Below are 23224 nucleotides of genomic sequence, written 5' to 3' on the forward strand. Positions count from 1 at the left end.
TTTGTTAGGACTTAGAACGGAGAAGTCCGGAGAAACTGGAGAAGGAAAAAAGACAGCAAACAGAATAGCAAGCATATTGGATTTTTTATTTCATCCTTAAAAAAATGGAAAACCTTTGAAAAATTTTAATCTAGGGAGTAAAGTGGTGATATTGGACAGTTTAGGTCTTTTCTGTTACAGGTTTTGTGAAAAAAGACCACAGCATGTAAATACACCTTTTCTTCTCTGTTCTCTTGGGGGTAGGGATAATGGGAGAGAAAGGAAGAAAAGACAGAAAAAATATAAGTGTACAATGTTTCAGTTTTGTTATGAATATCAATCCAAAAGGCGAAGGCAACTTAAGCAAATTTGGATACTCCAGTAATGACCACAAGCAGCACTGTGAAAGTCTGGGTGATTCCTAGAACTTAGAGAATGATAATGAGCTCACTCGATGATCATGTTGAAGATGACAGATTTAGTTTATGTTCTCTTTTTGAGGAGTTAGTTTTGCAAGTTTTCATCAAAGGATTTGCTAGAGCTCAGATGTTTCCTGTTTTTGTAAAACTTGCAATGACAGTTTCTAAAACTGGTCTTTTTTGAGAGTTTTATTTTTCTTTGCTGGGTGGTGTTTCTAACATTTGTTGAAAGAAAAAAAAGAGAGATGGACCCTTTAATGCTATTTCGGTTCCATGGAGATAGGTTTCTTTCCTGCTACAGTTAATTTGTGTGCCCTCTGTCCTTAAAACTGAGATCTGGAAGAATTTTGAGGGAAATTTTAGATTTTAAATTAAAATAAAAATATATATGGAACATATTCTATAACTGAAGGGACTGTGAAGAATCCGTGAAGTTTTCTAAATCTGTGGTTCTGATACCTTTCTATAAGTCATATGTCATCTAGGGAAATTTTTAACATTGTAGATTCCCAAGGGCTCCTGAAAACCAACTAAAATGAAATCTCTAAAACCCAAGATTTTGTATTTTTTAAAATGCCCCCTGTGTGATCCTCACATGCAGCCATCTTTGGCAATCGCCCCAAACCATGTATATTTAAAAAGTCCAAATAATTAAAATGCTGATGTTGTTAATCTAATGAGTTTCCAGGCCTTCCCACTTACAACATTCTATTACACTTGAAACTCAGTTTCAAATTTAAATGCATAAGATGGATTCAGACTTCTAAAATTCTTAAAATTGAATTGACCTCAATGAATTCCTTTCACATTGTACAATGCTAGTGTGCAGTTTTGGTAATGGGCTTTTAAAAATAGCATATAATGCCTGATTTTACATGTGTTGAAATTTTGTGGGGGTTTTTAATGATGAATATATTTAAAGTAGCTTCTGAAGTTCTCTAAGAATCTAAGCTGGAGATGGACATATTGAGTGAGTTCAAGATATAAATGATTATTACTTAGATACCCTAGAAAATTGCTTTAGTTCCGATATAATCACCATCTCTTTCCTTAAAAGCTGCAATAAAATATCAATCATTATCAATAAACGGTATCTTGAAATTAACCAAAATCCTGCTTCTCAACATGATTGTTTTCAAATCTCTTTCCTACTACCATCAAATATGCATCTGTGTCCTTTGCTTTTAGAAGAGGTCTTGTGTTAAGACTTGCTTGACTCATTCTGAAGCATTCCTCTGATTTGGATTCTAGCTCATTCTTTATTATTCTGTTGACTCTGTTGCTAACCAAGGAATAAAGATTCATTACTCAACTTGAAATACAAATCAATCTTTAGAAATCTCATGCTTACCTTCTTATACCCATTTTCTCAGCATAATAGCAGCCCCAAAAGTAGACATGAACCATCACCCTGTGTTTCTGTGTAAACTGCTCAGGTTTTTCTCTACAATTTATGCTCCTGCAACATTATGATTTGCATTGCAAAGCTATTAAAGCAGAGTAAACTGAGGACGAGCAACTTTTATTTCAAAGCCCAAATCCTTTAAAATGAAACAAAACTTTAAAATATTTTATAATGTTATTAGGAAACAAAAAAGATTCACATCTTTTTTGATGCATACACAAAATTTTAATGAATTTCTGAAGAATGGAAAACCCATAGGATAAAAAAGAAACAAAAATACATAAAATCGAAATGAAAATACATAAATCCAGAATAAATAAATGATTTTGAGATCAGTGGTTTTGCAAAATGCTCAGTGTCAAAGGATACAAGTAATGATAAGGAAATTTTAGGTAATTGTCAACTCAAGCTTTCATTTCATACAAACATCTTGAGAGAAGAAAGTAACTCAGTTGGCTCCCAAACGGTATCAGTAACTAGAGCACTAAGCCATAGAATTCCAGGTAGGTGAAGGCACAGAGGAGCATGGAGGGGATGCCTGCAAAACTGCAAAACAGGCTGCCAGTATATCATGTTCTAAATTGTTTGTCTCTCCAAAAACTAGCTTCCGTAGCCAAAACATGCATCCACAAACAAGCAAACAGGAAATGTTTTTCCTGGAAAATATGATCAGATAAACAAAGAATCAAATATCTGAGGAAAACCAAAACTACAAAAGAAAGAGCCCTAATTCAATATGTAGAAAACTAATATATGGAAAAATATTTAATGGAGCAAGCTAAGTTTATCATAAGATTATATGGACATGTTTTCATTGGTATAAAACTCAAAAAGTACTTTATGAACTCCTGGGTGCCTATCTGACATCTCGAATTTATCCTGGCAAAATTAAACTCATGACCATCATTCCTATTCCCACTCCTGTGTTGGCCCCCATGTCAGCTGATGTCATCTTCATCCTTCACTCCTCTCTTTCTCTTACACCCCACATCTATCTATAAAGAAAACAAGTTTGTTTTGTCTTCAAAATATATCCTAAACCCAATCACTTCTCACCATTTCTGGTATAAGCCACCTTCATGTCTCCCTTGGACTATTGCAATGTCTTCCTAACTTGTCTCCCTGTTCCCTCTGCTCTCTATTCTCAACACAGCGTCCAGAGCAATCATGTTATCCCCTGCTCAAAACCATTTACTTTGCATAAAAGGCAAAGTTTTACAACAATCTGTGAAGCCCTACACAATGGTATCCTCTACCCTCCAAATGACCTCTCTCTGCTCTCAAGACATTATTTCCAACTAACTCTCCCTGCTTTTATTCTGTTCTAAGCCACAGGGCTGCCTTCTTAGTCATACTAGTCATGACCCAACATAGGGCCTTTGCACCTGCTACTTCCTTTCTCTGGAAGGCTCTCTCCTAGATATCTACATACTAGCTGCTTTGACTACTTCAAGTCATTGCACAGAGGGTTCTTTAATCAGCTTATGGAAAAATGTAGTGCCCACCTCCCTGTGCTCTCTCTTTGATTTATTTTTCTCCAAAAAGTTATTGATTTCTAACTTGCCATATAATTTATTTTTAAATTCTTTATTGTCTGTTTTCCTTCAAAAAGGAATGTGCATTCTGCGAAGGCAGATATTTTTACCTGACACATAGTAAATTCTGAATAAATATTTGTAGAATAAAGAAGAATCAGAAGACCTCAAATCTCAATTTGACACAAACCCACTAGCTGTGTGCTCTTAGACAAGTCTTTTGACCACTCTGGGCCTAAGTATGTTCACTTATAAAAATGAGAAGATGATTGTATTGAATAAGAACTGCTCAGTTTTTATTGTGCATATTAATCACCTGGGGATATTTTTGACAAGACTATTGTAATTCAGCTGACCTGATAAGCTGTCTGAGATTCTACATTTCTAATACTCTCTCAAGTAATGTCAATGCTGAACAAATCACGCTTTGAGTAACAAGGCATTAGATAATTAATCAAGATTGCTTTCCTCTCTTTTACTCAGTAGCAAGAGATGGCAAACCACAACTAGCCATCTGTTTTTGTAAACAAAATTTTATTAAAACAGCCATATTTATTCATTTACATATGTCTATGACTGTATTCATGCTACAAGAGCAGAGTAGCTGCAATAGAGGCCACACATGTCCGCTACACACACACACACACACACACACGTGTGTGTGTGTGTGTGTGTGTTTGCTATTTGTCCTTTCACAGAGATTTGCTGACCCTTGCTCTATATCAATGGAGTTGTTTCTGGCAATTATCTTGGAACTTGAGTCATTAACTATGGCTTGTTATTCTATTTTTTCATAGTTTTTTCTTAATTGCTTTATTTTATATCTTTAAAAATTTGTTAATGTCCTCTAAGGCATTAATCATGCCTTTTGCTTCTTTGATGTCCATGTGAACATATCATTGGAAAAATTTTAAACTGAAAATGAACTTCAAGACCAGCTAGTCTAACTCCAAACCTGACAGATGGGTCCCAGGGAGTGAAGTGATCCTCAGTGTCACCTAAGAGTTAAGACAGGCAGAGGGGAGCCCAAGTCTTCAGACTCAGGACTCACATTCTTTGTGTCATACAAACTTCCTGTCTTAATTTCCAGGACTTAAATGAAACATATTCTCATTTCACTTATACCAGTGTTCCCAGGACAAGCCTTAGCAATCCCTTATATGAAGACTCAAATGAGACTGAGGAGAACCCTTGGCAGTAGATTGAGGGTCTTAAAAAACAATTCGGCCTAAGGGAAGATATTGGGCCAACATCAACAAAGTTTCTAGGAAAAGGGAGAGGCAGAGAGATCAAATGTTCACCAGCCAGATACTCCTTTAAGACCGAGGTACTCATTCCCCCAGTTGCACAAAATGTTGGCTGCAGACTACCCTCAGCTGAATCTTTCTTTGAGACGTGCCCTCAGCTGGATATGACCACCTTACTCAAAGTTATGTCCCCTCCTGGGCATGACCCACATCCAATAACTGAATGATATGGGAATACTTCTCCCTCTACCGTATCCGGCTTCCTTATCTCCCCTCACATGAGTGTCAGTCTTATGTGCACTCCCATACATATCCTGCACACAAATCTCTCTCCGAGTCTCTTTCTAGAGAATGTGAACCAAAGCAGGTAGTTACTCAGACTCTCCTCTGACTCAATAACTGTAGATTCATAAGAACAGCTTGGAAGTGAGGAGCAGATGTAATGAAGGAGTAGAAACGAAAAGATCAGTTCCATCAGTGTCACTGTGGCACTGAATTTGCTTTGAGTTTAAGATGGAACCAATTAGATTAGGAATATTGGTGCCAGGCACTTGAGCAGTAACTCGAGACTCTCTGTGGCAATATAGGCAACAGGGCCAGTGCCAGCGGCATCACATTAGCAAGGATGCCCTTCATATCTGACCTCAGGGACTGGCTGAGGAGCCGATAGCTTCCTTCAATAGATATCACAACAGTGGGAAGAAGGGGAGGAGGAGAACCCCAGATATGGTGGCCAAGAGGACTGGTCAAAAATACAGGAAGCATCCCCTGAGGCCTCCTAGAAACAGTTGGCCAGGTGAGAAAAGAAAAAAAAAAAAAAAAAGAGGATATAGTTCCTGCAGTTTTAGATGGAGCTGAGCCAGAGAAATGCAATTTGGGTAAGAGCATGATCTTATTTATGCTCCTCAGATGGTGTGGCCTGGGGAGACATTGGCTAAGACTCATGGCTTCTTTCATTATACCCCACTGCTCTATTAAATTCTATTCCCTGCACCTTCAGAGCAAATAATTCCACATAACACTGTCTGCTTTCTTTGATCCATGTGACTGGGAGGATGAATGTCAGTTCCCCTCCCCCACCAACCCTGCTGTAGCCTGAGGCACAATCAATTTCAATATGCAGGGGAAATAGACCACACAGGATCTATGGCCTCCCAACAGGGACCTGACATATTAACTGTTGTAATGCCTCTAATTCAGTCTATTTACTTTGGGATAGGCCTGTCTCTGCTGCTCATCATTTTAACCCATACATCGGCTGTGTCATGACTATTTAGAGTGATGGGGGTGATCCTCAGGGCATAGTCATGAGAAGCCTGATGAGGGAACAGCTACAGTGAGCCTATCTCCCTTCAGGGTAATGATGACTAATTCCATTCACAGCCCTCACTCCCGCCTCGAAATCTTCTCTTGCCTTTTAAATTGACGTCTGTCGGAGGGAATGAAGCTCTGCCTGTGTCACTGCTTGATGCATTGGCCCGACGGAGGCACTCCTTCTTGTCACGAAGGGAGACAAGTGAGAGAAGTGAAGAATAGCAGAGGAGGGGAAACTGGGGCTGGGGCAGGGACGGGGGAGGACGGAGTAGAGCAGCCTCCAGAAGATGAAAAATGAGCAGAGAGAGAAGCGGATTCATCTCCAACCAAATGCCATTATTTTGATTTGAACACTTTTGCAGCTTTTCTAACATAGAAGCAGACTACTGAGATGATCTCACCACACGTATGTCACAGCCCTAAATAGTTCAAGTTGGTGTCTTTTTCAGAAACTTTCTCTGTGAAAAACAAGTAAACAGAGGTTACATTGTGACAGGTGATTCCATAGAGGCAGCCCTTCCCTTTAAACTGCTTAGAACCTATAACAAGATTTTTTGACCCTTGATATAGTTTTAATTAGCAACAGTGAAAGACAGCCCTTCAAATCACTATATCTCTAGATCATCAATGTCAAGCTAATATTGATATAGTTAATTGTCTTTTGATAACAAAGTAATGAACATGCTTGAGGTCGGGCTTGAAAATAGAAAAAAAAAACATAAAAACACACTTCTTCCACTTTAAATTGTGTCTCAATTATTCCCTTTTATTAAAGAAGTTTTTATTTTTCCTTTTCTTTCTGTTTTTGTTTAAACTATGCCTGCCTGTAAGTTTCAGAAGACAAGCAGATTCAAGATCTGGTTTGAAGACTCTGTCCTCGGATAGCATGGTAAAATGCCATTAATTAATTTCACTAATCTGGGAAAGTTTATGTTCTGCTTTAAAAATGAATGATCAAACATTAAAGTTTTCTTATTATATAGACAAACCCCTATAATTTAAAAAATTTATCCTTTTAAATTTGATCTAATAAACCCACAAAAGAAAGCCACGGTTGAGAGAGCCTGGTAATGTTTGGGTGATTCTCTAGTCACCTCTCATCTTGGAATAAGTTCTGGCTCAAAACTGACTCTCCAGCAAAACCAGAAAAGTCCTGAGGGAATCTGGCCCAGCTCCCAGGCATTTTGGTTGGGAGATTCTCAAGAGGCCAGGGTGTTCCTGAGGATAACCCAGGCGGCTCACTGCTGACCAGGATGAGTTCTGAAATCGTGATCTGGAATCATGCCCTGTCAGTTCTGGAGAAAACCCAAAGCCATAGATCTCCTTTAGAATGAGTCTGATCTTCTGCCAGCAGGGACAGCTGAGGTCAAGGGCAGGCTTTTCAAGGGCTTTTTGTACTCAGAGAAAATCCCTGCTCTCCTTCAGCCTAGACAGAGCTCAGCCAGGCCAGGAAGACGTATATAAGGAACATTCCTCCAAGGCCTGACCTGCTTAGGTAGAGGGCCGAGGTTCATGCCGCTTGGCTTGTGCCTCTGGCATACCCGAGATGAGGAATAATGACAATATTTATTACCATTTACTGAACAGCTTCTCTGCCAGGAGCCAGGCTAGCTTAATTACAAAACAACAGAAGGTAAAAATTTTGTACCTTTGCTTGTTGGCCTTTCCTGTTTGGACTGTAAACTCCTTGAGGAGGGGGCATTTTTTTTTCTGATACTGGTCTTCTCTAATCAGAGTGTCTAGTAGTTGCAGGAACTTAATAAAGATTTAAGAAACTCAAAAGGGTCACATAAAATACCCAAGTTCACACAACAAGCAAATAGCGGAATCAAGATTTAAACCTAGGTCAGCATGCAAGTGGGAAATAGCCCTCCATGCTTCACCCCCATCCTGCCTCTGCGCTCTGTGAGGTTGAACGGAACATTTTGATTTAGGTGCACAGTCTTCATGAAGTAAAAACCTCAAGAAAAGTAAAAAGGGGTCAGCTCACAAAGATAACAGTAATTCTGATCAGTATTTCCACTGTATCCAGAATGAAGCCAAAGAATTAAAATTCATCGAAATGTTGCAATGTTTCTTCTTTCTGCAAACATGGACATCTGAGTGGAAGGGAGAGGTTGTCTGCCATCAAAGTCACTCCATCTAGATTTTTGCTTTCTCTTGAGCGTTAATAGTCAGATGGATAATTTACTAACATATTCACTTAATTAACTTACTTATTACTGCAATAAAATGATTAGAAGTGGGATTGAGTGACATCTATGAGTCTATAATAATCAATAATCATAAAAATATTATAGTTCTATTCTTCATAATTTACAAAGTACTTTCATATAGTCTTTTTTCTTTTTTTTTTTTTTTAGAATCAGAACTATACATGGATCTAGGCAGCGAGATTATTATTTCTAGCATATAGGTAAAAAAATCAAAATTCAGAAAGAGAGAGAAAGAGAATATGTGATTTATGTGAAGTTACATAGCTAATAAAAAGATAGAGAATCAAAATTCGGATTCTGACTTTAGTTTATTTTCTCATTCACTTCACCAGTGGTTCCCAACCCTGGCTGAATATTTGAATGATTCAGAGATTCTTATTTAATTGGTCTGGGATCAGGCCCAGTCAACAGTATTTTTAAAACAAACCCAGATATTAGTGCAGCCAGGAATGAGAAAAGACCACAATTCTGTCTGTTAATGATCAGCACACTTAGCCAGGTATAAACAGAAACGTGCCATTTTGTCAGTCCAACAGAAGCATCTCAATTATGATCTAATATTTGCAGAATTATTGATATGAGATATTAGTTTCACAAGGGCTATTGATTTTTCAAGACATCTTACAGGCAGCTTGTCATTCTTTAGCACTTGATAGATGGAAAATTTAATTACTGAGTTTCTGACCATTCTCTCCATTACTAACCACACACGGAAAAATTTCCTGAGGCTAGACACTATTTCTAATTAACCTAAGGGTTATTTAGACTAAAGAAAAGAGGACTGAAAGAAACTTAATGAGTCCAATTATTTCCTTCAAGCCCAGAAAGGGCACTTAGCAACACGCTTTCCTTGGACACAAAGCAGGCAGACCTCCCTCTCAGCCTCCTCGCAGTGTCACCCAACAAACTGAGAGCTGGCTCGAAAAAGAGTGATGTGACAGTTATTAATGATGGTAGTGGTGCTTTTTCCTATGATTTCCAAAAAGTAAAAAAGATATACAGAGTTCGAGTCATTTAATGCAGAGAGACCTAAAACCAGTCAAGATAAGTTAGTATTGTTGATTGCATTTGTCAGGATAACTAGGCCATGCTACACTAGCAACAACACAAGATTCTCAGTGTTTTAATATTTCTCAGGCCACACTATATGACGCATTTTGGCTGGTGAGAGAGCAGAGGGAGAGCTCTGCTTCAGTCACCCTGTCACACAGAGGGCCACCTTCTTATTATTGACCACCTGGAACATGCAGCCTTCTTATTTGCCATGTTAAGAAAGAGATTGGAAATTGGTCATGGTCTTTTCTCTCCTCTCTGTAATTGACACACATGTATTCACATTTACCTGGCCCCAAACTAGTCACACTACCCTTTCCTAATTACAAGCAGACTAGGAAATATAGGGCAGCTATGCAGAATTTGGTGGGCAAAATTCTCTCGGCCACGAGCCTCTACGATGTCATGTATATGACTTTACTCCATATTTCGACCTAGATTGATTTCCTAGGACACTCCAGAAATAGTGTTTTCTGCCTTTTTTAGAAGGGGGAGGACATTCCTCCTTAATTACTTATCTTTAAGATAGAAGTCATAGAAGAGCTGTTGATAAGCTATTATTTATTTCTACAATAAAAAAATAAGCAATGAAATAATCTTCCATATAGGGAAAGGAGATTATGTAGTGGTTCTGGTGACACATCTATTTGTCAATTCATTTCTTTATTTATTTTTTCGTGGATTATTTCCTAGAATTCAAAAAATAGAAGAGGCTCACATTGCATGACTTAGGCACAATCACCCCGAGTGCCCTTCCAATTTCACTAAAGAACTAGAATTAGATTTTTTAAATGAGCCCAGTTTCACACAATTGAAGAAAATCTATAATGAAAAATAAACTAGACAAGAGCATTATATTAGTTTCTCCAGAATGCTGGTGGCTGAGTTCTCAGGTAGCTCTCTGCTTAATAAGGTACCCTTAGGAGAAAACAAGAGATCTTTTCATAGTATCTTCATTTGGCAATGCTTCTTCCCAGATTCCAAGTTTCTATTCACAGAAGTAATTGGGCCAACAAAAAGCAAACAAGCCAATGTGATAGTTTCAAGATGGGTTTCGAAACATTCTACCATTACAATGAGCAAGTTTCCGGACATCTCCTCTTCCAAAGGTATTTACTGTAGCCCTTCCACTATGATAATGAGGCCTAAAACCAAAGATCTTTGTTAAGAGTAGAAGATTTTGTATAGAAGGAAAAATAAAGTTGAAAAAAAGTCAGATGACCTCAATTTATTTTTAGAGTTTTGAGAGAATATTAAACCCCCCTTTTAAAATCAATTCATCTTTAAAGATAGAAAAAATCTGTATCTATTGTAAATAATTAAGATGTTTAAAAATTTTTGTCTATGTGCTAATAAGTGTTGTGAATGTAGTGCCTTGTAGGAACTCAGTCTTTGATTATGATAATTTATTAAAGTAAAACAATCTCTCAAAGAAAAACATTTGTTAGATGAAATATTTTAAATAAGTTGATCCATATCAATACTGAGAATATACAAAATCTATGTAAGCTATCCCATTAAGACATTTTCCTTTTAATTGAAATAGCATGTTTTACACTTAAAATTTTTCAGAACCACCCAGTTCTAATTGATAAATTGTTAGAACAGTGGCTCTCATCCCTGGCTGCACGTTGAAATCACTTAGGGAGCTTTTAAAAACTAGTGATGATTGAGCCCTGCCTAAACTGCTTGAGTCAGAGTCTCTGGGAGTGAGGCCCAGACACTGATATATTTTTTTTCAATGCTCCCCCGATGAGTATGATGTGCAATCAGGGTTGGCAACCTCTGATATAGAACTCTTCCTTAATTCTCCATCTGGCTGCAATAATATGTTAGTTCTCTAAACTTCCTGTTTTTACACTCTGTCATTTTAAAAAAGTAGATGGGTATATATTGCCTGTCTTCATTTAAAGAGTAAGTTTCTGGAGGGTAGGTCCTATATCCAATTCATCTTCGTGTTGCCACAGTTTCTAGCAAGGCACTGGCAGGCACCATGCTGAATAAGTACTAACCGATTGAGTGGCATATTGTCTGATTGTCTGAATAAATCTAATTCCAGATTTTTAATATCATAAACTCAAAGGAGCCCCTTTTAATACAGTACAAAGTAAAAATCCATGAGGAAATGAAAAGTGAAAATTCATGATTAGGAATTCAGTATTCTTATCCAGAAAACACCTGGAATCTAATTGCAGGTGATTTTCCTGACATGTGTTTAGAGAAGAAATGAATATGATGGTTTTCTTCAAATACATTCTGTATAGTGTGTTCTGCCGCAACTATAGTTTTCAAGCAATGATATCAATGAGTAAAAGGAGATAATTAGGAACTAGATTAAAAATTTACTTTTTTTTCTTTCAGGGGCTATAATAAAAAAGGTGTTTAACATGAAGTTGCATTTTGCTATCATAAGCAAAAATAACAAATGAGTTGATCTAAATTGACCAAAATGAGTATAAATGTTTATTTCTGTTACCCTTTAATTTATACATCCAAGAATCTGCTCTTTGTCGTTACCACATTTTATCTTGTCAAAGCAACTTATTTGCATCACAGCTCACAACTGGTGCCTCTAATCAAATGAACACTGTTACCTGATGAGCCAGCTCCTTAACCAAGGCAGCTGTAAATTCCTGCAGCAGATGTAAGAACTCTTTCTTTCACAGTTATAGCTGGATAGTTACCAATTTTTACTACATTATAAACACTAGTAGTTTTGTTGTGTAGTTGTTCATACATTAAGTCATCCAAGCACCATATTCAAGATTTTTGCCATATACTCGCAACTCCTATGATATTTATAACTCAATATTTTTAAAGACAATTCACTGTCTTTTTGTTAAATGGATTTCAAAAGGAAATTTTGAACATTATCATAGATGGCGCCTCTAACAGGATATATATAAATATTAAAATAAACATGTTCGTTCATCCCATAGTGTGAGAACCACCACGCAATGGAAAATACCTGCATAAGTAAAACTACATTCTTTAATTATCAATTGCATCACATTTACATCATGTTGCCAAAATTCATAGCATTGCAAAAATGCCTGGATTTAGAAACACCTCTAAGATTTAATTAATATAGGGTATGTATAACCAATAGCAAAAAAAAGCCTAAACCTCTAGCTGTTTCCGGGCTCTTAAGGAAACAACTAGTTAAACTTTAATAAATTATATGAAAAGGAGGATCACCGAACTCCCAGCATGCCCCTTTGGAGGCATTTAACTGATGTCCAAGCTGGATTTATAACATCCAAGCAGATATCAGGATATGGAGCACCTAAGCATTTATCACAGTTTGTAATCATTTATTTATGGTTTTTCTGTGTTCATGAGTTTAATAACAGTTCCTAGACCACCACTCTAAGTTCTATGTGAGCAGGGACCATATTTACTATTGGAGCTCCAACGATAGACACATAGTTATTACTAAATTAACATTTGTTATGTAAATAACTAAATATTCTCTTTTACTCTAAAAATCTCCACTTCCAAGTGAAGGTCCTCTTTTAATCATGTTCTACTCTGATCTGAAATATACAGCTTTAAACTCCACTCAGAGATAATATTTTTATAAATCTATTTATTACAGCAACCACAAACTCCCATTTTCTCTCGTTTCCATATCCCCATTGTCCTCTTCTTTCCCACCTATAAAATCCTCATTACCTAACCCTCTATGGCAACTGACTTCTCTATTCAGGCAAGCATCTATCAGCATCTGGGGACCCAGATCTCACACTCTCAGGAGGCCATGCCATGGGAGGGAGAAACAACTATAGGACACATTTTGTCATTTTACATTATAATCCAGAACAGCACAAAGCACAGGATTGGCTTGACTTTGTGACGTCAAGAAATAAAAATGAGAAGACTTGACAAGTACCCTAAGTGACTTAGCAAGGAGCTTGCTTCCACTATGGAAATGATATCTTAAATGTTTCTTTCTCTCCCCACCCCCCTTTTCATTCATCCTTGTTCTGTTATCACAGGTATTGCATTAACAAAGAATTTATGGAAACTAGGGCAAAGGAGAAGGTGGGGGGGTGGAGAGAGAGAGAGAGAGAGAGAGAGAGAGAGAGAGAGAAAGGAGGGGAAGGGATGAAGAACACCCTGGTATCCAATACCCTTAAAAAATTTGTTTTTAATTCCCTGGCTATCACAGATAGAGGCTGCTGCTAGCATTTAAGATAAGATTAGTTGGTGTTGTGCTATCAGCACCTCCACATTTTCCCTGCAGGGATTCCTTCTGACAGGCTGAAGCTGGAGGCATGTCTCAGGATTAACACGAGCTAATGATTATACACTAAAGCTTTGGAACTGTTGGACTAATAGGATTAAGCAATAGCAGATGCAGGTCCCCGTTCAGGTTAAAAATGCACTTTTTACATTACAAAGTCAGACAGATCCCTTTGAACATGCAATGAATATGGATGTTTTCAATTATCACAGTCTTCCAGGGCTATACGATATGGTAAATTAATCCCTTTAGAACATCGGAAACAGGACAAAATAGGCTTCTTGAAGCTGAAATCCCTCGTTTTAGATTTTCTTTCATGGGGATAAGCAGCGGTGCACCTCACATAATTAATCTTATTACAAACAGAGAGAAAGAAAAATTTTTTTAAATATGTAAAAATTGCTTAAATATTCGAGAAACTTAGAAAAAAAACATTTTGAAATCAACATCTCTTAATTAATTTCCCAACAGTTAAAAATACAAACATAAGAGCAAATGTCTGGATGTGTGTCGAGGTAGGTTTGTATTTCTCTACACCTCAGATGGTTAATGCAACAAGGAGAAACAAAAAAATAAATAAATAAGGTAATTTTAAAAAATAAAATAACTGCCAATAGAAAGCACTATTTCTAAGATATTTAAGTCGATCTGATCTTATGCTCCGTGTCCTGGGAGGAAAAGGGAAGGAAAAGGGCATAGTGAGATGTTTATATTTCACTGCTGTGTGAAAGGAGCTCCCTTTCCCAGTAGATAAATCATCCCTCAGAGTTGCTCAAAAGTAAATTCCTATTATTGCAATTAAGTGGGTTTCGATGTGGACATTAGGAGAGGAGTGAGCTTCAGGAGTTTCACGTGTTTGACTTAAATGAGAGGGAAGGAAAAACAAACAAACAAGTATATACTGGAAGGACTCGCTAGAGAAAGCTGTTCGAGTTGCCAGCAGGGAATGAAAGTAGTTTTACAACAATCAGAACAAAGCAGGCTTACCATCATGGGCTTGATTCTTTGAAAATTCTAAAGGTAATATCTTTATGTTTGGACTGAGCAATTGGTATTAACTCACATTAACAGGCCCTAAAATCATACTGAGTAATATCGCTCCCCACTTCACATTATGGATAAACGAATTACATGGGTAGTTTCTCCAACAAACAAGAATTCCATTTTTAAAAAAATGCAAAACAAAAGAGGAAAAGGAAGAAGCTTTCTTCATTAAGTCCATTCTTTGTTTTTTATTATGCCTAACATGGTTTGTTTCTGGAAAACTAAATGGATATTTCCGCCTAGGATTCAAATAAAATCTGAATGAAACTAATAATTATGGCAACACAGAAAAATGTGATATAACTATGGACCATTCACTCAGGTTCCTGTATGACTAGGCAATCAGAAGTGCCCAGGTGTCAAACTACTTCGGTTTCCCAGATGACCCAGTATAACTGGACACCTGGAAACCCCTTGACCAGGATTTTCTATGAATATCAAAAATATAATATGCCTGCTCTATAAATAGCACTTAGGCAGACTAAAATACCTAAACTAAAGATGCTAGCAAACTTCCATAAACAGTACTATTTTTTAAACTTTTGATTGAAAGTTAATTCTTGACAGAATAGAATGAAATAAATTATTTTAACTGGACTACTTGATGTTCCTTTTTTTTTTTTTATCTTTTTGCTTCTCTGTCAGTTGTACAATAAATTCAAAAGATATAAACTGATTTTCAGGTAAAAACTGTTATCCCAGTGAGGCATCAGTAAAGTGTTGTGTTAAATACGTATGTTCTTTCCTTTCTTGAAAGAAAATGGCAATTGATTATTTATTCCAATGTACATAATCTTCCATAATCATCATGCATATTTCAATGACATATATTACAAGTGCTACTCGTTTTTATTGTGTTCCTGAGCCTCCTGGGATTGTTGCTAAAATAGAGCTGCTGATGCAAAGGTCTGGGGTGGACTCCTAGAGTTTGCATTTCTAACAAGTTCTCAGGTAATACAAATGCTGATGATCCAGGAGATACACACAAATGAGCTGTGAGGATAAGACATGAATATATGAGAGAGGATATTTGATAACGGATTTGACCATTATAATTTGGAAAGATTAGATCTAAGAAATTAACAGCACAGATGAAAGTCTTTCCATAATTTGCACCAATGTCACACACAGTTTAATATAAAATCTGAAATAAGGTATTGCATTTCTTACAATAGGTATGCAATGGATATAATGACAATTACTGAACAGTGAAAAAAAAGTTTTTGTCACGGAAAGTATTAGAGTCCTGATGTATGTTCAGGTACACAATCAGAAGAGCAATGACTTGAAATGCTGCAGTTAGAACATGTCCCCCGTCACAACCACTTGAAATGCATACGGTTTTTAAACAAAGTTTTGTTAACCAATGTGTCATATTTTATTTCCCTAGTCACCATCCCATTTGACTCCCACTTTTCCTTTGCAATCTGCTTTGGTTATTTTCCTTTGCAATCTGCTTTGAACTATGTGCCTTTTCCACATAAATTTTGTGAAGCTGGAAATGACTGAGTCCTTGGTGAGTTAAACCTTCTGAACCCTATCTTCTCTATTGCCTAAATCACACCTTAAGTGGCTGGCAGACACTTATTTCTAATCAGAGATGTTCATTAAATAAGTGATTAGAAAGCACGGTAGATATGGTTAATTGTTGAAGGGCCAAGAAAGGGACATTAAATGCAACTTATCTGCGGCTTTCATCGATTGTAAGTAATGTGTTAAATGTCACCCTGGTGTCTTGAACTAGTTCATGGTATTAAACTTGTAAGTAGAGTGACTTTGACTCTGGGGAGAAACTAACTCAATATTGTTTTCCACAGGGCTCAAAGCCTTTACACAAAAGCCAGCCAAATGTTCCTAATTCTAGGGAACATGTTATTTTAGCCTTCGTGATGATGACTCAACACTGAGCCTTGCTGCTATGTAGGATTCCAGCGGAGATGACATTTTGCAGTCCACGGCAGCAACATGTCCCCTGTCTGGAGGCAAACCGAGAAATAGTGCACTTCAAATGGGCCTCTAAACAGCTGTCAGGTCAGAATAACTTTAAGTCATTACCTATCTGAGCCATGTTGAACCAGTGACTTTTAAGTGGTGAAAATCTCTGTATCATGTTACTAATCTCACTGGCCAACAGTTGGCTGTGTCAACAAGCAACATTCCCTCTTAGTAAGCAGGCAAAAATAATCCACTGCCCAAGATTTGAAAGTTAAAGGAGCAGTTGCATTTGAGAGGTTGAAATGTTCAGGAAGTGAGGAAGTTGAAAATACTCCTCCTCAGAGCTTTGCCACCAAAATGATTCACGACAGTCCTTAAATCACAATGTGCCACAAAAGAATTCACTCCAATTTCTGATTGCTAACGTTTAGCGAGGCAGACCTTCCTTGCAAAGACATAAGCGTCCTTCCTCTAGTCATCAATAGCTCTAGAGCTTGGACCAAATTTCCGGACCAATTAGTAGCTCAAGGATCTAAAAGAATAAGAAGGAGCTGTAATTCTGACTATGATAACTTATAAACCCTTCAAATCTAGACTCAAATAGCTTCCCTACAGTTTTGCTCAATTGATTAACTCGGACTGGTTTATCACTAAACCTTTCATTTATTTTAACAATCCACTAAAGCCTTAGATAAAATGCATTTCATGTCCCTTCTTGGGCCTTTAATAATTAGCTGTGTCTACCATGTCTTTTAATCTCTCATTTAATGAGTGCCTCCAATCTTTAATAATTTAAAAGGATATCAAGCCAAGTATCAATTAAAGAGAACTGTTCTAGGCAACATAAACAATGTGTTAAGTTGGTGGAGAAAAGTGCATAGAGCCCTGTGCTTTCTACTTCAAGGGCCCTTGAAAACTATGGGATTATTTCAAAACATTACACTTCATTGCTATTTATTTTAGTTAGCTTACAGGCAAAATTAAATATCAAAAAATAAGCATGAAGTATTTTTACAGATTCAAAAGAGAATCATGCATGGCCATATCCAGACTAACTCTTATTTCTGAATATATTACAACTGGCCCAACTCACCCCGGCTAGCCAAGAACACTAGCTTTATTCAGCTACGATTTAACTATTTGTTTTTGACCCTTCCAATTTTCTGACCCATCTTAAAACCCTTGATTGTTCCACATAGCTAACCCATGGAACCGGTTCATATTACTTCAAAAGACAAGGCTTCCATTCCCATGCATGGGTTTTGTAAGAGATCAATATTGGGCCTTTGGTATTTTGTTATTCCTGGAAGATGATTAGAAAAAAGTTCAAAAGAGTGGTTGTCTTTTTAATAGACCTGGAAAGAGCCCAGGAATCATCAACCAAACTAAACCTCAGCCACCTAAAGGAGGCTTTGGGAGACTGTTTACAACAATAAGCACAATATTCCCCTCCTTAGGACTTCGCAGCACCTCCCATCTTGAGATGGAGTAGGGTTTCACGCCTCTTGAATCTGGCTTGGCTTTGTGATTTTCTTTGGTGAATAATATGTGGCAGGGATGCAATTATACCAGTTCTGAGCCTAGGCCTAAAGATACCTGGTACACTTCGGCTTGCTTTCTTGGAAACCTGGCCAACCACATTGTGAACAAGCCTGATCTAATCTACTAGAGGATGAAAAACTGTGTGGAGAACTTAACGATAGCAGCTACATGCCATCCCGGACAGTCATCTTCAGCTAACCCAGCAGCTGACCATAGATATAATGAGAGAGCACCAGCCCCAACAGCAGAAGAACCACCCAGTAGGGCTCAGCTGAAATTGCTGACCCACAAATCATAAGCAAAAATAATTAGATGATGTTGTCTTAAGTGTTTTAGTTTTGGGGTGGTCCATTAGCCAGCAAAAGCTGTTTGATACAACATCACAGATTTTACTAGTTAGCCTGCTAGGAGTTTTCAAGGCCCCAAACCACTCAGCACTAACAAAACCAAACAGATTTTCAAAGTTAGATCCTCAATTTTCAAGTTACTCCCGACCTAGGTAGGGGTCACCATATTACTGCCTTTAACAATTTCTCAACTACCTTCGAATGTGATTATGATATACATCTCTACATATCTCAAGATATTCACAATAAAGATTCTAATTGCTATAAAATCTGAAATCCTAATATTTCCCACACATGAAATTTCTTCCATTAATCATGGGTATGTGTGTTAGGAAAATATTTTTGATTAATAAAATCATCATTTTTGTCAATCATCTTAATTCCCTACACATATTCATTTGAATATTTCAGTAGCAGTGAGAGGATGTTTCTGGAGCTCTCAAACCAATAGCCTTCTCAGCATTATTCAGGTACACATGCCAATCACATCATCAAAGTCTTCATAAGCAACTGATTCTTAAGATAATCATAGGAATAACTCATATGCTTCTTCCCTAATATAGCTACTTAATGAATAACTACCTCAGTGTTCTGACACTTTCTGATGACATTAGGAGATAAGGCTAAAAATGCTCTGGATGCAGCCACACCACTGACATTATCTAGCTTTTGCTTGCTGGAGGAGATAACAAAGCTGAGATGTCAGTCTTGATGTCTGTATCTTAATTTCCTTAAGCACCGATATCCTTAAGTGTGAGTCAGAAAAGAAGAGCCTGAAGCAGGAAGTGGAGGTGCAAAAAATTTATGTTTCTTTGTTCCACCCAGTCCTCTGAGTTCAGCTGAATCTGCTTCCCTTATCTCTGAATCCAAGCCTGGTCCTGGTGGTGGTGGCAGCCTGCCCCACGGGCCTTGGGCACCTCTGCCCCTATCTTTTTCCTCATCTGCATATCATACAATCACTTCCCAAAGACAAATTCAGATAAAATACACCCTGTGTTTATATATATACATATATATATACACACACATATATATACATATATATATTACTATAAACCATTTATAATACAAATTTCTGAACCTTCAAGAGTCCTTAAACACTGTTGAGCTTTGAAGACTAGTCACTATTTAGAGAATCCAAGATACTAATCTCCTTTGAACATAGATATTAAATGTCCAACTTTGATTTGATTCCTTGTTGTGTATTCTAAAAAGTAAATATCAATTTTCTATTTCTTTAGAAAATTAGGAACTCTTAACAGCTTATTTTTTCTAAAACAAAATTAGTTTTCCTAGATTTTTCCATAGATGTAAAAAAAATAGTCATAGTTAATCTCGTTGTAAAGAAGGAAACATAAAATGATGTGTGTGGCCATGTGTAAATGAGATAAACTCTAATGTAGGTTTATTCTGAAATTTGGTCTTAAAATAATCATTATCTATTCAATAGGCCAAATTAAGGCAAAGAAAATACCAAATTACTGCTCTGACAACCAGATAAAAGCCTTTACTTGAAACAGGAAAAAGATTCAGATTTCAAAATTGTATTCACTATTTTTCCAGCTTTGTAAAAATGGGTGTGCTTTTACATAATAAAAATTGTAATATTAGTAAAACATATTCATTGAACACTTTCTAGCACATAACCAAGCACTGTACTATGCCCATCAAATACATTGTCTCATTTAATATTTATAACAACCCTGTGATAGAACCATCATTATTTCTGTTTTCTGGACACAAAAAAAGTAAGAATGAAAACCCAGAGCTTGTTCACTGTCACACAGTCAGCTCTTCTGATTTGAATTGTGTCATCTTAATGGTGAGGATACTGAGTACATAAGAACATTAGTACTTTTGAAACTAGATAATTGTGGATGATCATTTTGCTTCCTGTAGTATTGTTTTATTATTTTCTAATAAAAGTAATTTTTGAAATCCAGCTTTCTAATCTATAGAATAAAGTAAACCAAATCGTTTTCTTCTGTACACTAAGTTCTCTGACTATGTTGGCTTTGTTTGAAATGCAACTTTTTGTAATATGCCATCATATGCTACTCATTGGCCCAGGATGACTGGGGCATGGATGAATCATGGTTTTATGCCAAACTCAAGTGGTCTTCCAGAGATGTCTCTGAGAGTCAGGGGGACACCATCAGGTCTTTCCTCTCAGATTGCCCTAATTGTTTTCCTAGAGCATAGATTAACTTGGGCACCAATTCTTAAAATAATAAAATGGTCAAACAATGCAGAACACAAATGGAGTATACATAAAACATCAGATAGTGTCCCCATACCTCAACTCACATAACCATCATACTACTTATAGTTGTAGGATTTTATGTTGTTTTTGTCAACATATAGAAAAGATTTTTCAGAAAGATTTTTTTTCAAGAAGGATATTCTCATCTCATAGATTACTTACTAATTACAAAGGTAAACAAAGTATCATTACAATAAAGAGATATAGCAGTCACCATCTTAACCAAGTGATTAAACTTAGCAACACTAATGTAGTGGGACGAACTGACATTATAAGTCTCTGTTGTGAAGCAGTGAAAAGTACATGTGGGACCCAGTTTTCTAACAAAAAACATTTACATGAATCTAAGCATGAAGAAACAAACAAATATAGCAGGTAGGATACTCCATAATTCAACTTACCTAGACGCTTTTAAAAAGTTAATGCCATAAAAAACAAATAAGTGAAAATAGTGAGGCAAATGGTCTTCCAGATTAAAATAGATTAAAGGCAAATAATAATCAATGCAATGAGTAAAAGTTAATTCATTCCTGGATTGGAAATAAGTAGCTATAAATGACATTTTTCTTCTGGCAAATGGAAGTTATGCAAGCCTGTATAATTTGGATGATATTATTGAATTAATATGAAAACAGTGTTGTGGTTAATAAGTATCTTTATTCTTAGCAGACATGTATTGAAATATGTAGGAGTGATATGTTTATAATATATTGTCATATGGTTCGGGGGAAAGAAATGCATCCAGAGTGTCCAATGTATGCAGTACACTCCGTATTAACTACCTTTCAGTCAACAGTGTGCTCATTTATGACAGTGGCCTCATAAGATTATAGTATAGAGATAAATGTATACATATGCCAGTAGGGCAAAATATTAAAAGTTGATGAACATGGATAAAGAAAATATGACTGTTGATTGAACTATTTTTCAAGTTTTCTGTAGTTTCAAAATTTTTCAATATTAAAAAGTAGGAGGGAAAAAAAAGATTGAATATCCAAGATACAATGTTATGAACTTTCCCTTCTAAGTACCACCCATCATTTCTAACCCCCAAGACACACACACACACACACACACACACACACACATACACACACAGGAAAAAAAATTGAAGGTCTTTATATGGCAATAATATTCTAAATTTCACAAAATCCATTCATTTCTGAAAATGAAATATTAACATACACCTTCTGTTCACTCCTAGATTTGATTTCTCTTCTTTTTTTTTAACTCCTAGATTTGATTTCTCAAAGACAAAGGGAGTTTCCATGTTAAAAGAAATCAAGGAAAATACAGAAAAGAACCAATGATACACTCTGATGAAGTAGCTAAAGCCCTCCGATGTAAATTAAATGTTTTATTATTCCTAAAATGTCACATGACTTCTCCAGTGTCACCTCAGAGCATACTCAGTGGACATCTCTGGCTTGGCTCTTCCCACTCTCATGGGACTCATCTGCTTTTTTGTCTGGCTCTTTTGAGAGCAGTGGCTTTAACCTATATTATTCATTCATTTATTCATTCATTTATACATTCACTCAAAAATTATTCATTAAATGCCTATTATATATCAGATATTGTTCTGTGCTGCGGAGATATTATAGCAAACAAAATGGGGGAGATTACCTGATCTCAAGAACTTCATATTTTAGTATGAGAGAGAATGACAATAAACAAGTAAAACAATTATAGGCTATCCAGTAGTGATAGTGCCATTGGAAAAAATAAAGAAAATGGAGATGGGGAGAATATAAGTTTAAATTGACTTATTAGAGAAGGACTCACTAAGTGACATTTTTGAAAGACATAAAAGAGTCAATTATATAACTATATGAGAAAGAATGTAGAGAAAAGAGCATGTGCACAGACTCTGAGGTGTGAGAGTGCCTGGAGTGTTCAAAGGTTCACAAGGAGGTTGATTTGGTTAAAATGGTGTAAAGTCAGAGTCAAGGGTTTCAAGCAGAGGAGTGTCATAATCTGTATCAGGTTCTTAAAAATATCACTCTGGTTGATGTGTCCAGAATAAACTTTGGGAATGAAAAGAATTTGGAAATGCAGCCATAATCCAGGTGAGACTTTTTGCTGATGACAAGGTAAAGTGAACATAGTGACAAGTGGTCAGATTCTGGGAAAAACCTGAAAATTGAGCTGACAGATTTGCTGATGAAGTAAATTGTGGCATGTGAGAAAAAAAGAAGAATCAAAGATGACCCCATGTTTTTGGTCTAAGATGAGCAGACAGTTAAGATAGGCAGATGGTTAACATGGTTAAACCATCTATTGGGATTACACAGACTGTAGAAAGAGCAGATTATTTTGAAGAAGACCAAGTCTTTCAATAAGTATGTTAAATTTGTTTATTGTAAAACCAAGTAGAGATACTGAACAAGCAGGTAAATACACAAGTCTGGGGGTTAGGAGACAAGTGCTGAGATGCGTACATAAATTTGGGAGTCATCAGTATAAAGATGAGATTAGAGGAGGCAAGTAAGTGTGAGTGTTGATAGAGAAGTGAGGTCCAAGGACTTGGCTCTAGGGCAGCCCAATGTTGAATAAGAGGTCCGGGAGAAAGTTTGATGAGATAGAAGAAAAACCAGCAGTATTTGTGCTGAAAGCCTAGTGAAGAAAGTGTTTCAGAGAACAGGAAGCAATCAACTGTGTCAAATGCAGCTTGTACGA

The sequence above is a fragment of the Rousettus aegyptiacus genome, unplaced genomic scaffold (assembly GCF_014176215.1).
Source record: "Rousettus aegyptiacus isolate mRouAeg1 unplaced genomic scaffold, mRouAeg1.p scaffold_m13_p_3, whole genome shotgun sequence".
In the NCBI taxonomy this organism is placed as follows: domain Eukaryota; kingdom Metazoa; phylum Chordata; class Mammalia; order Chiroptera; family Pteropodidae; genus Rousettus; species Rousettus aegyptiacus.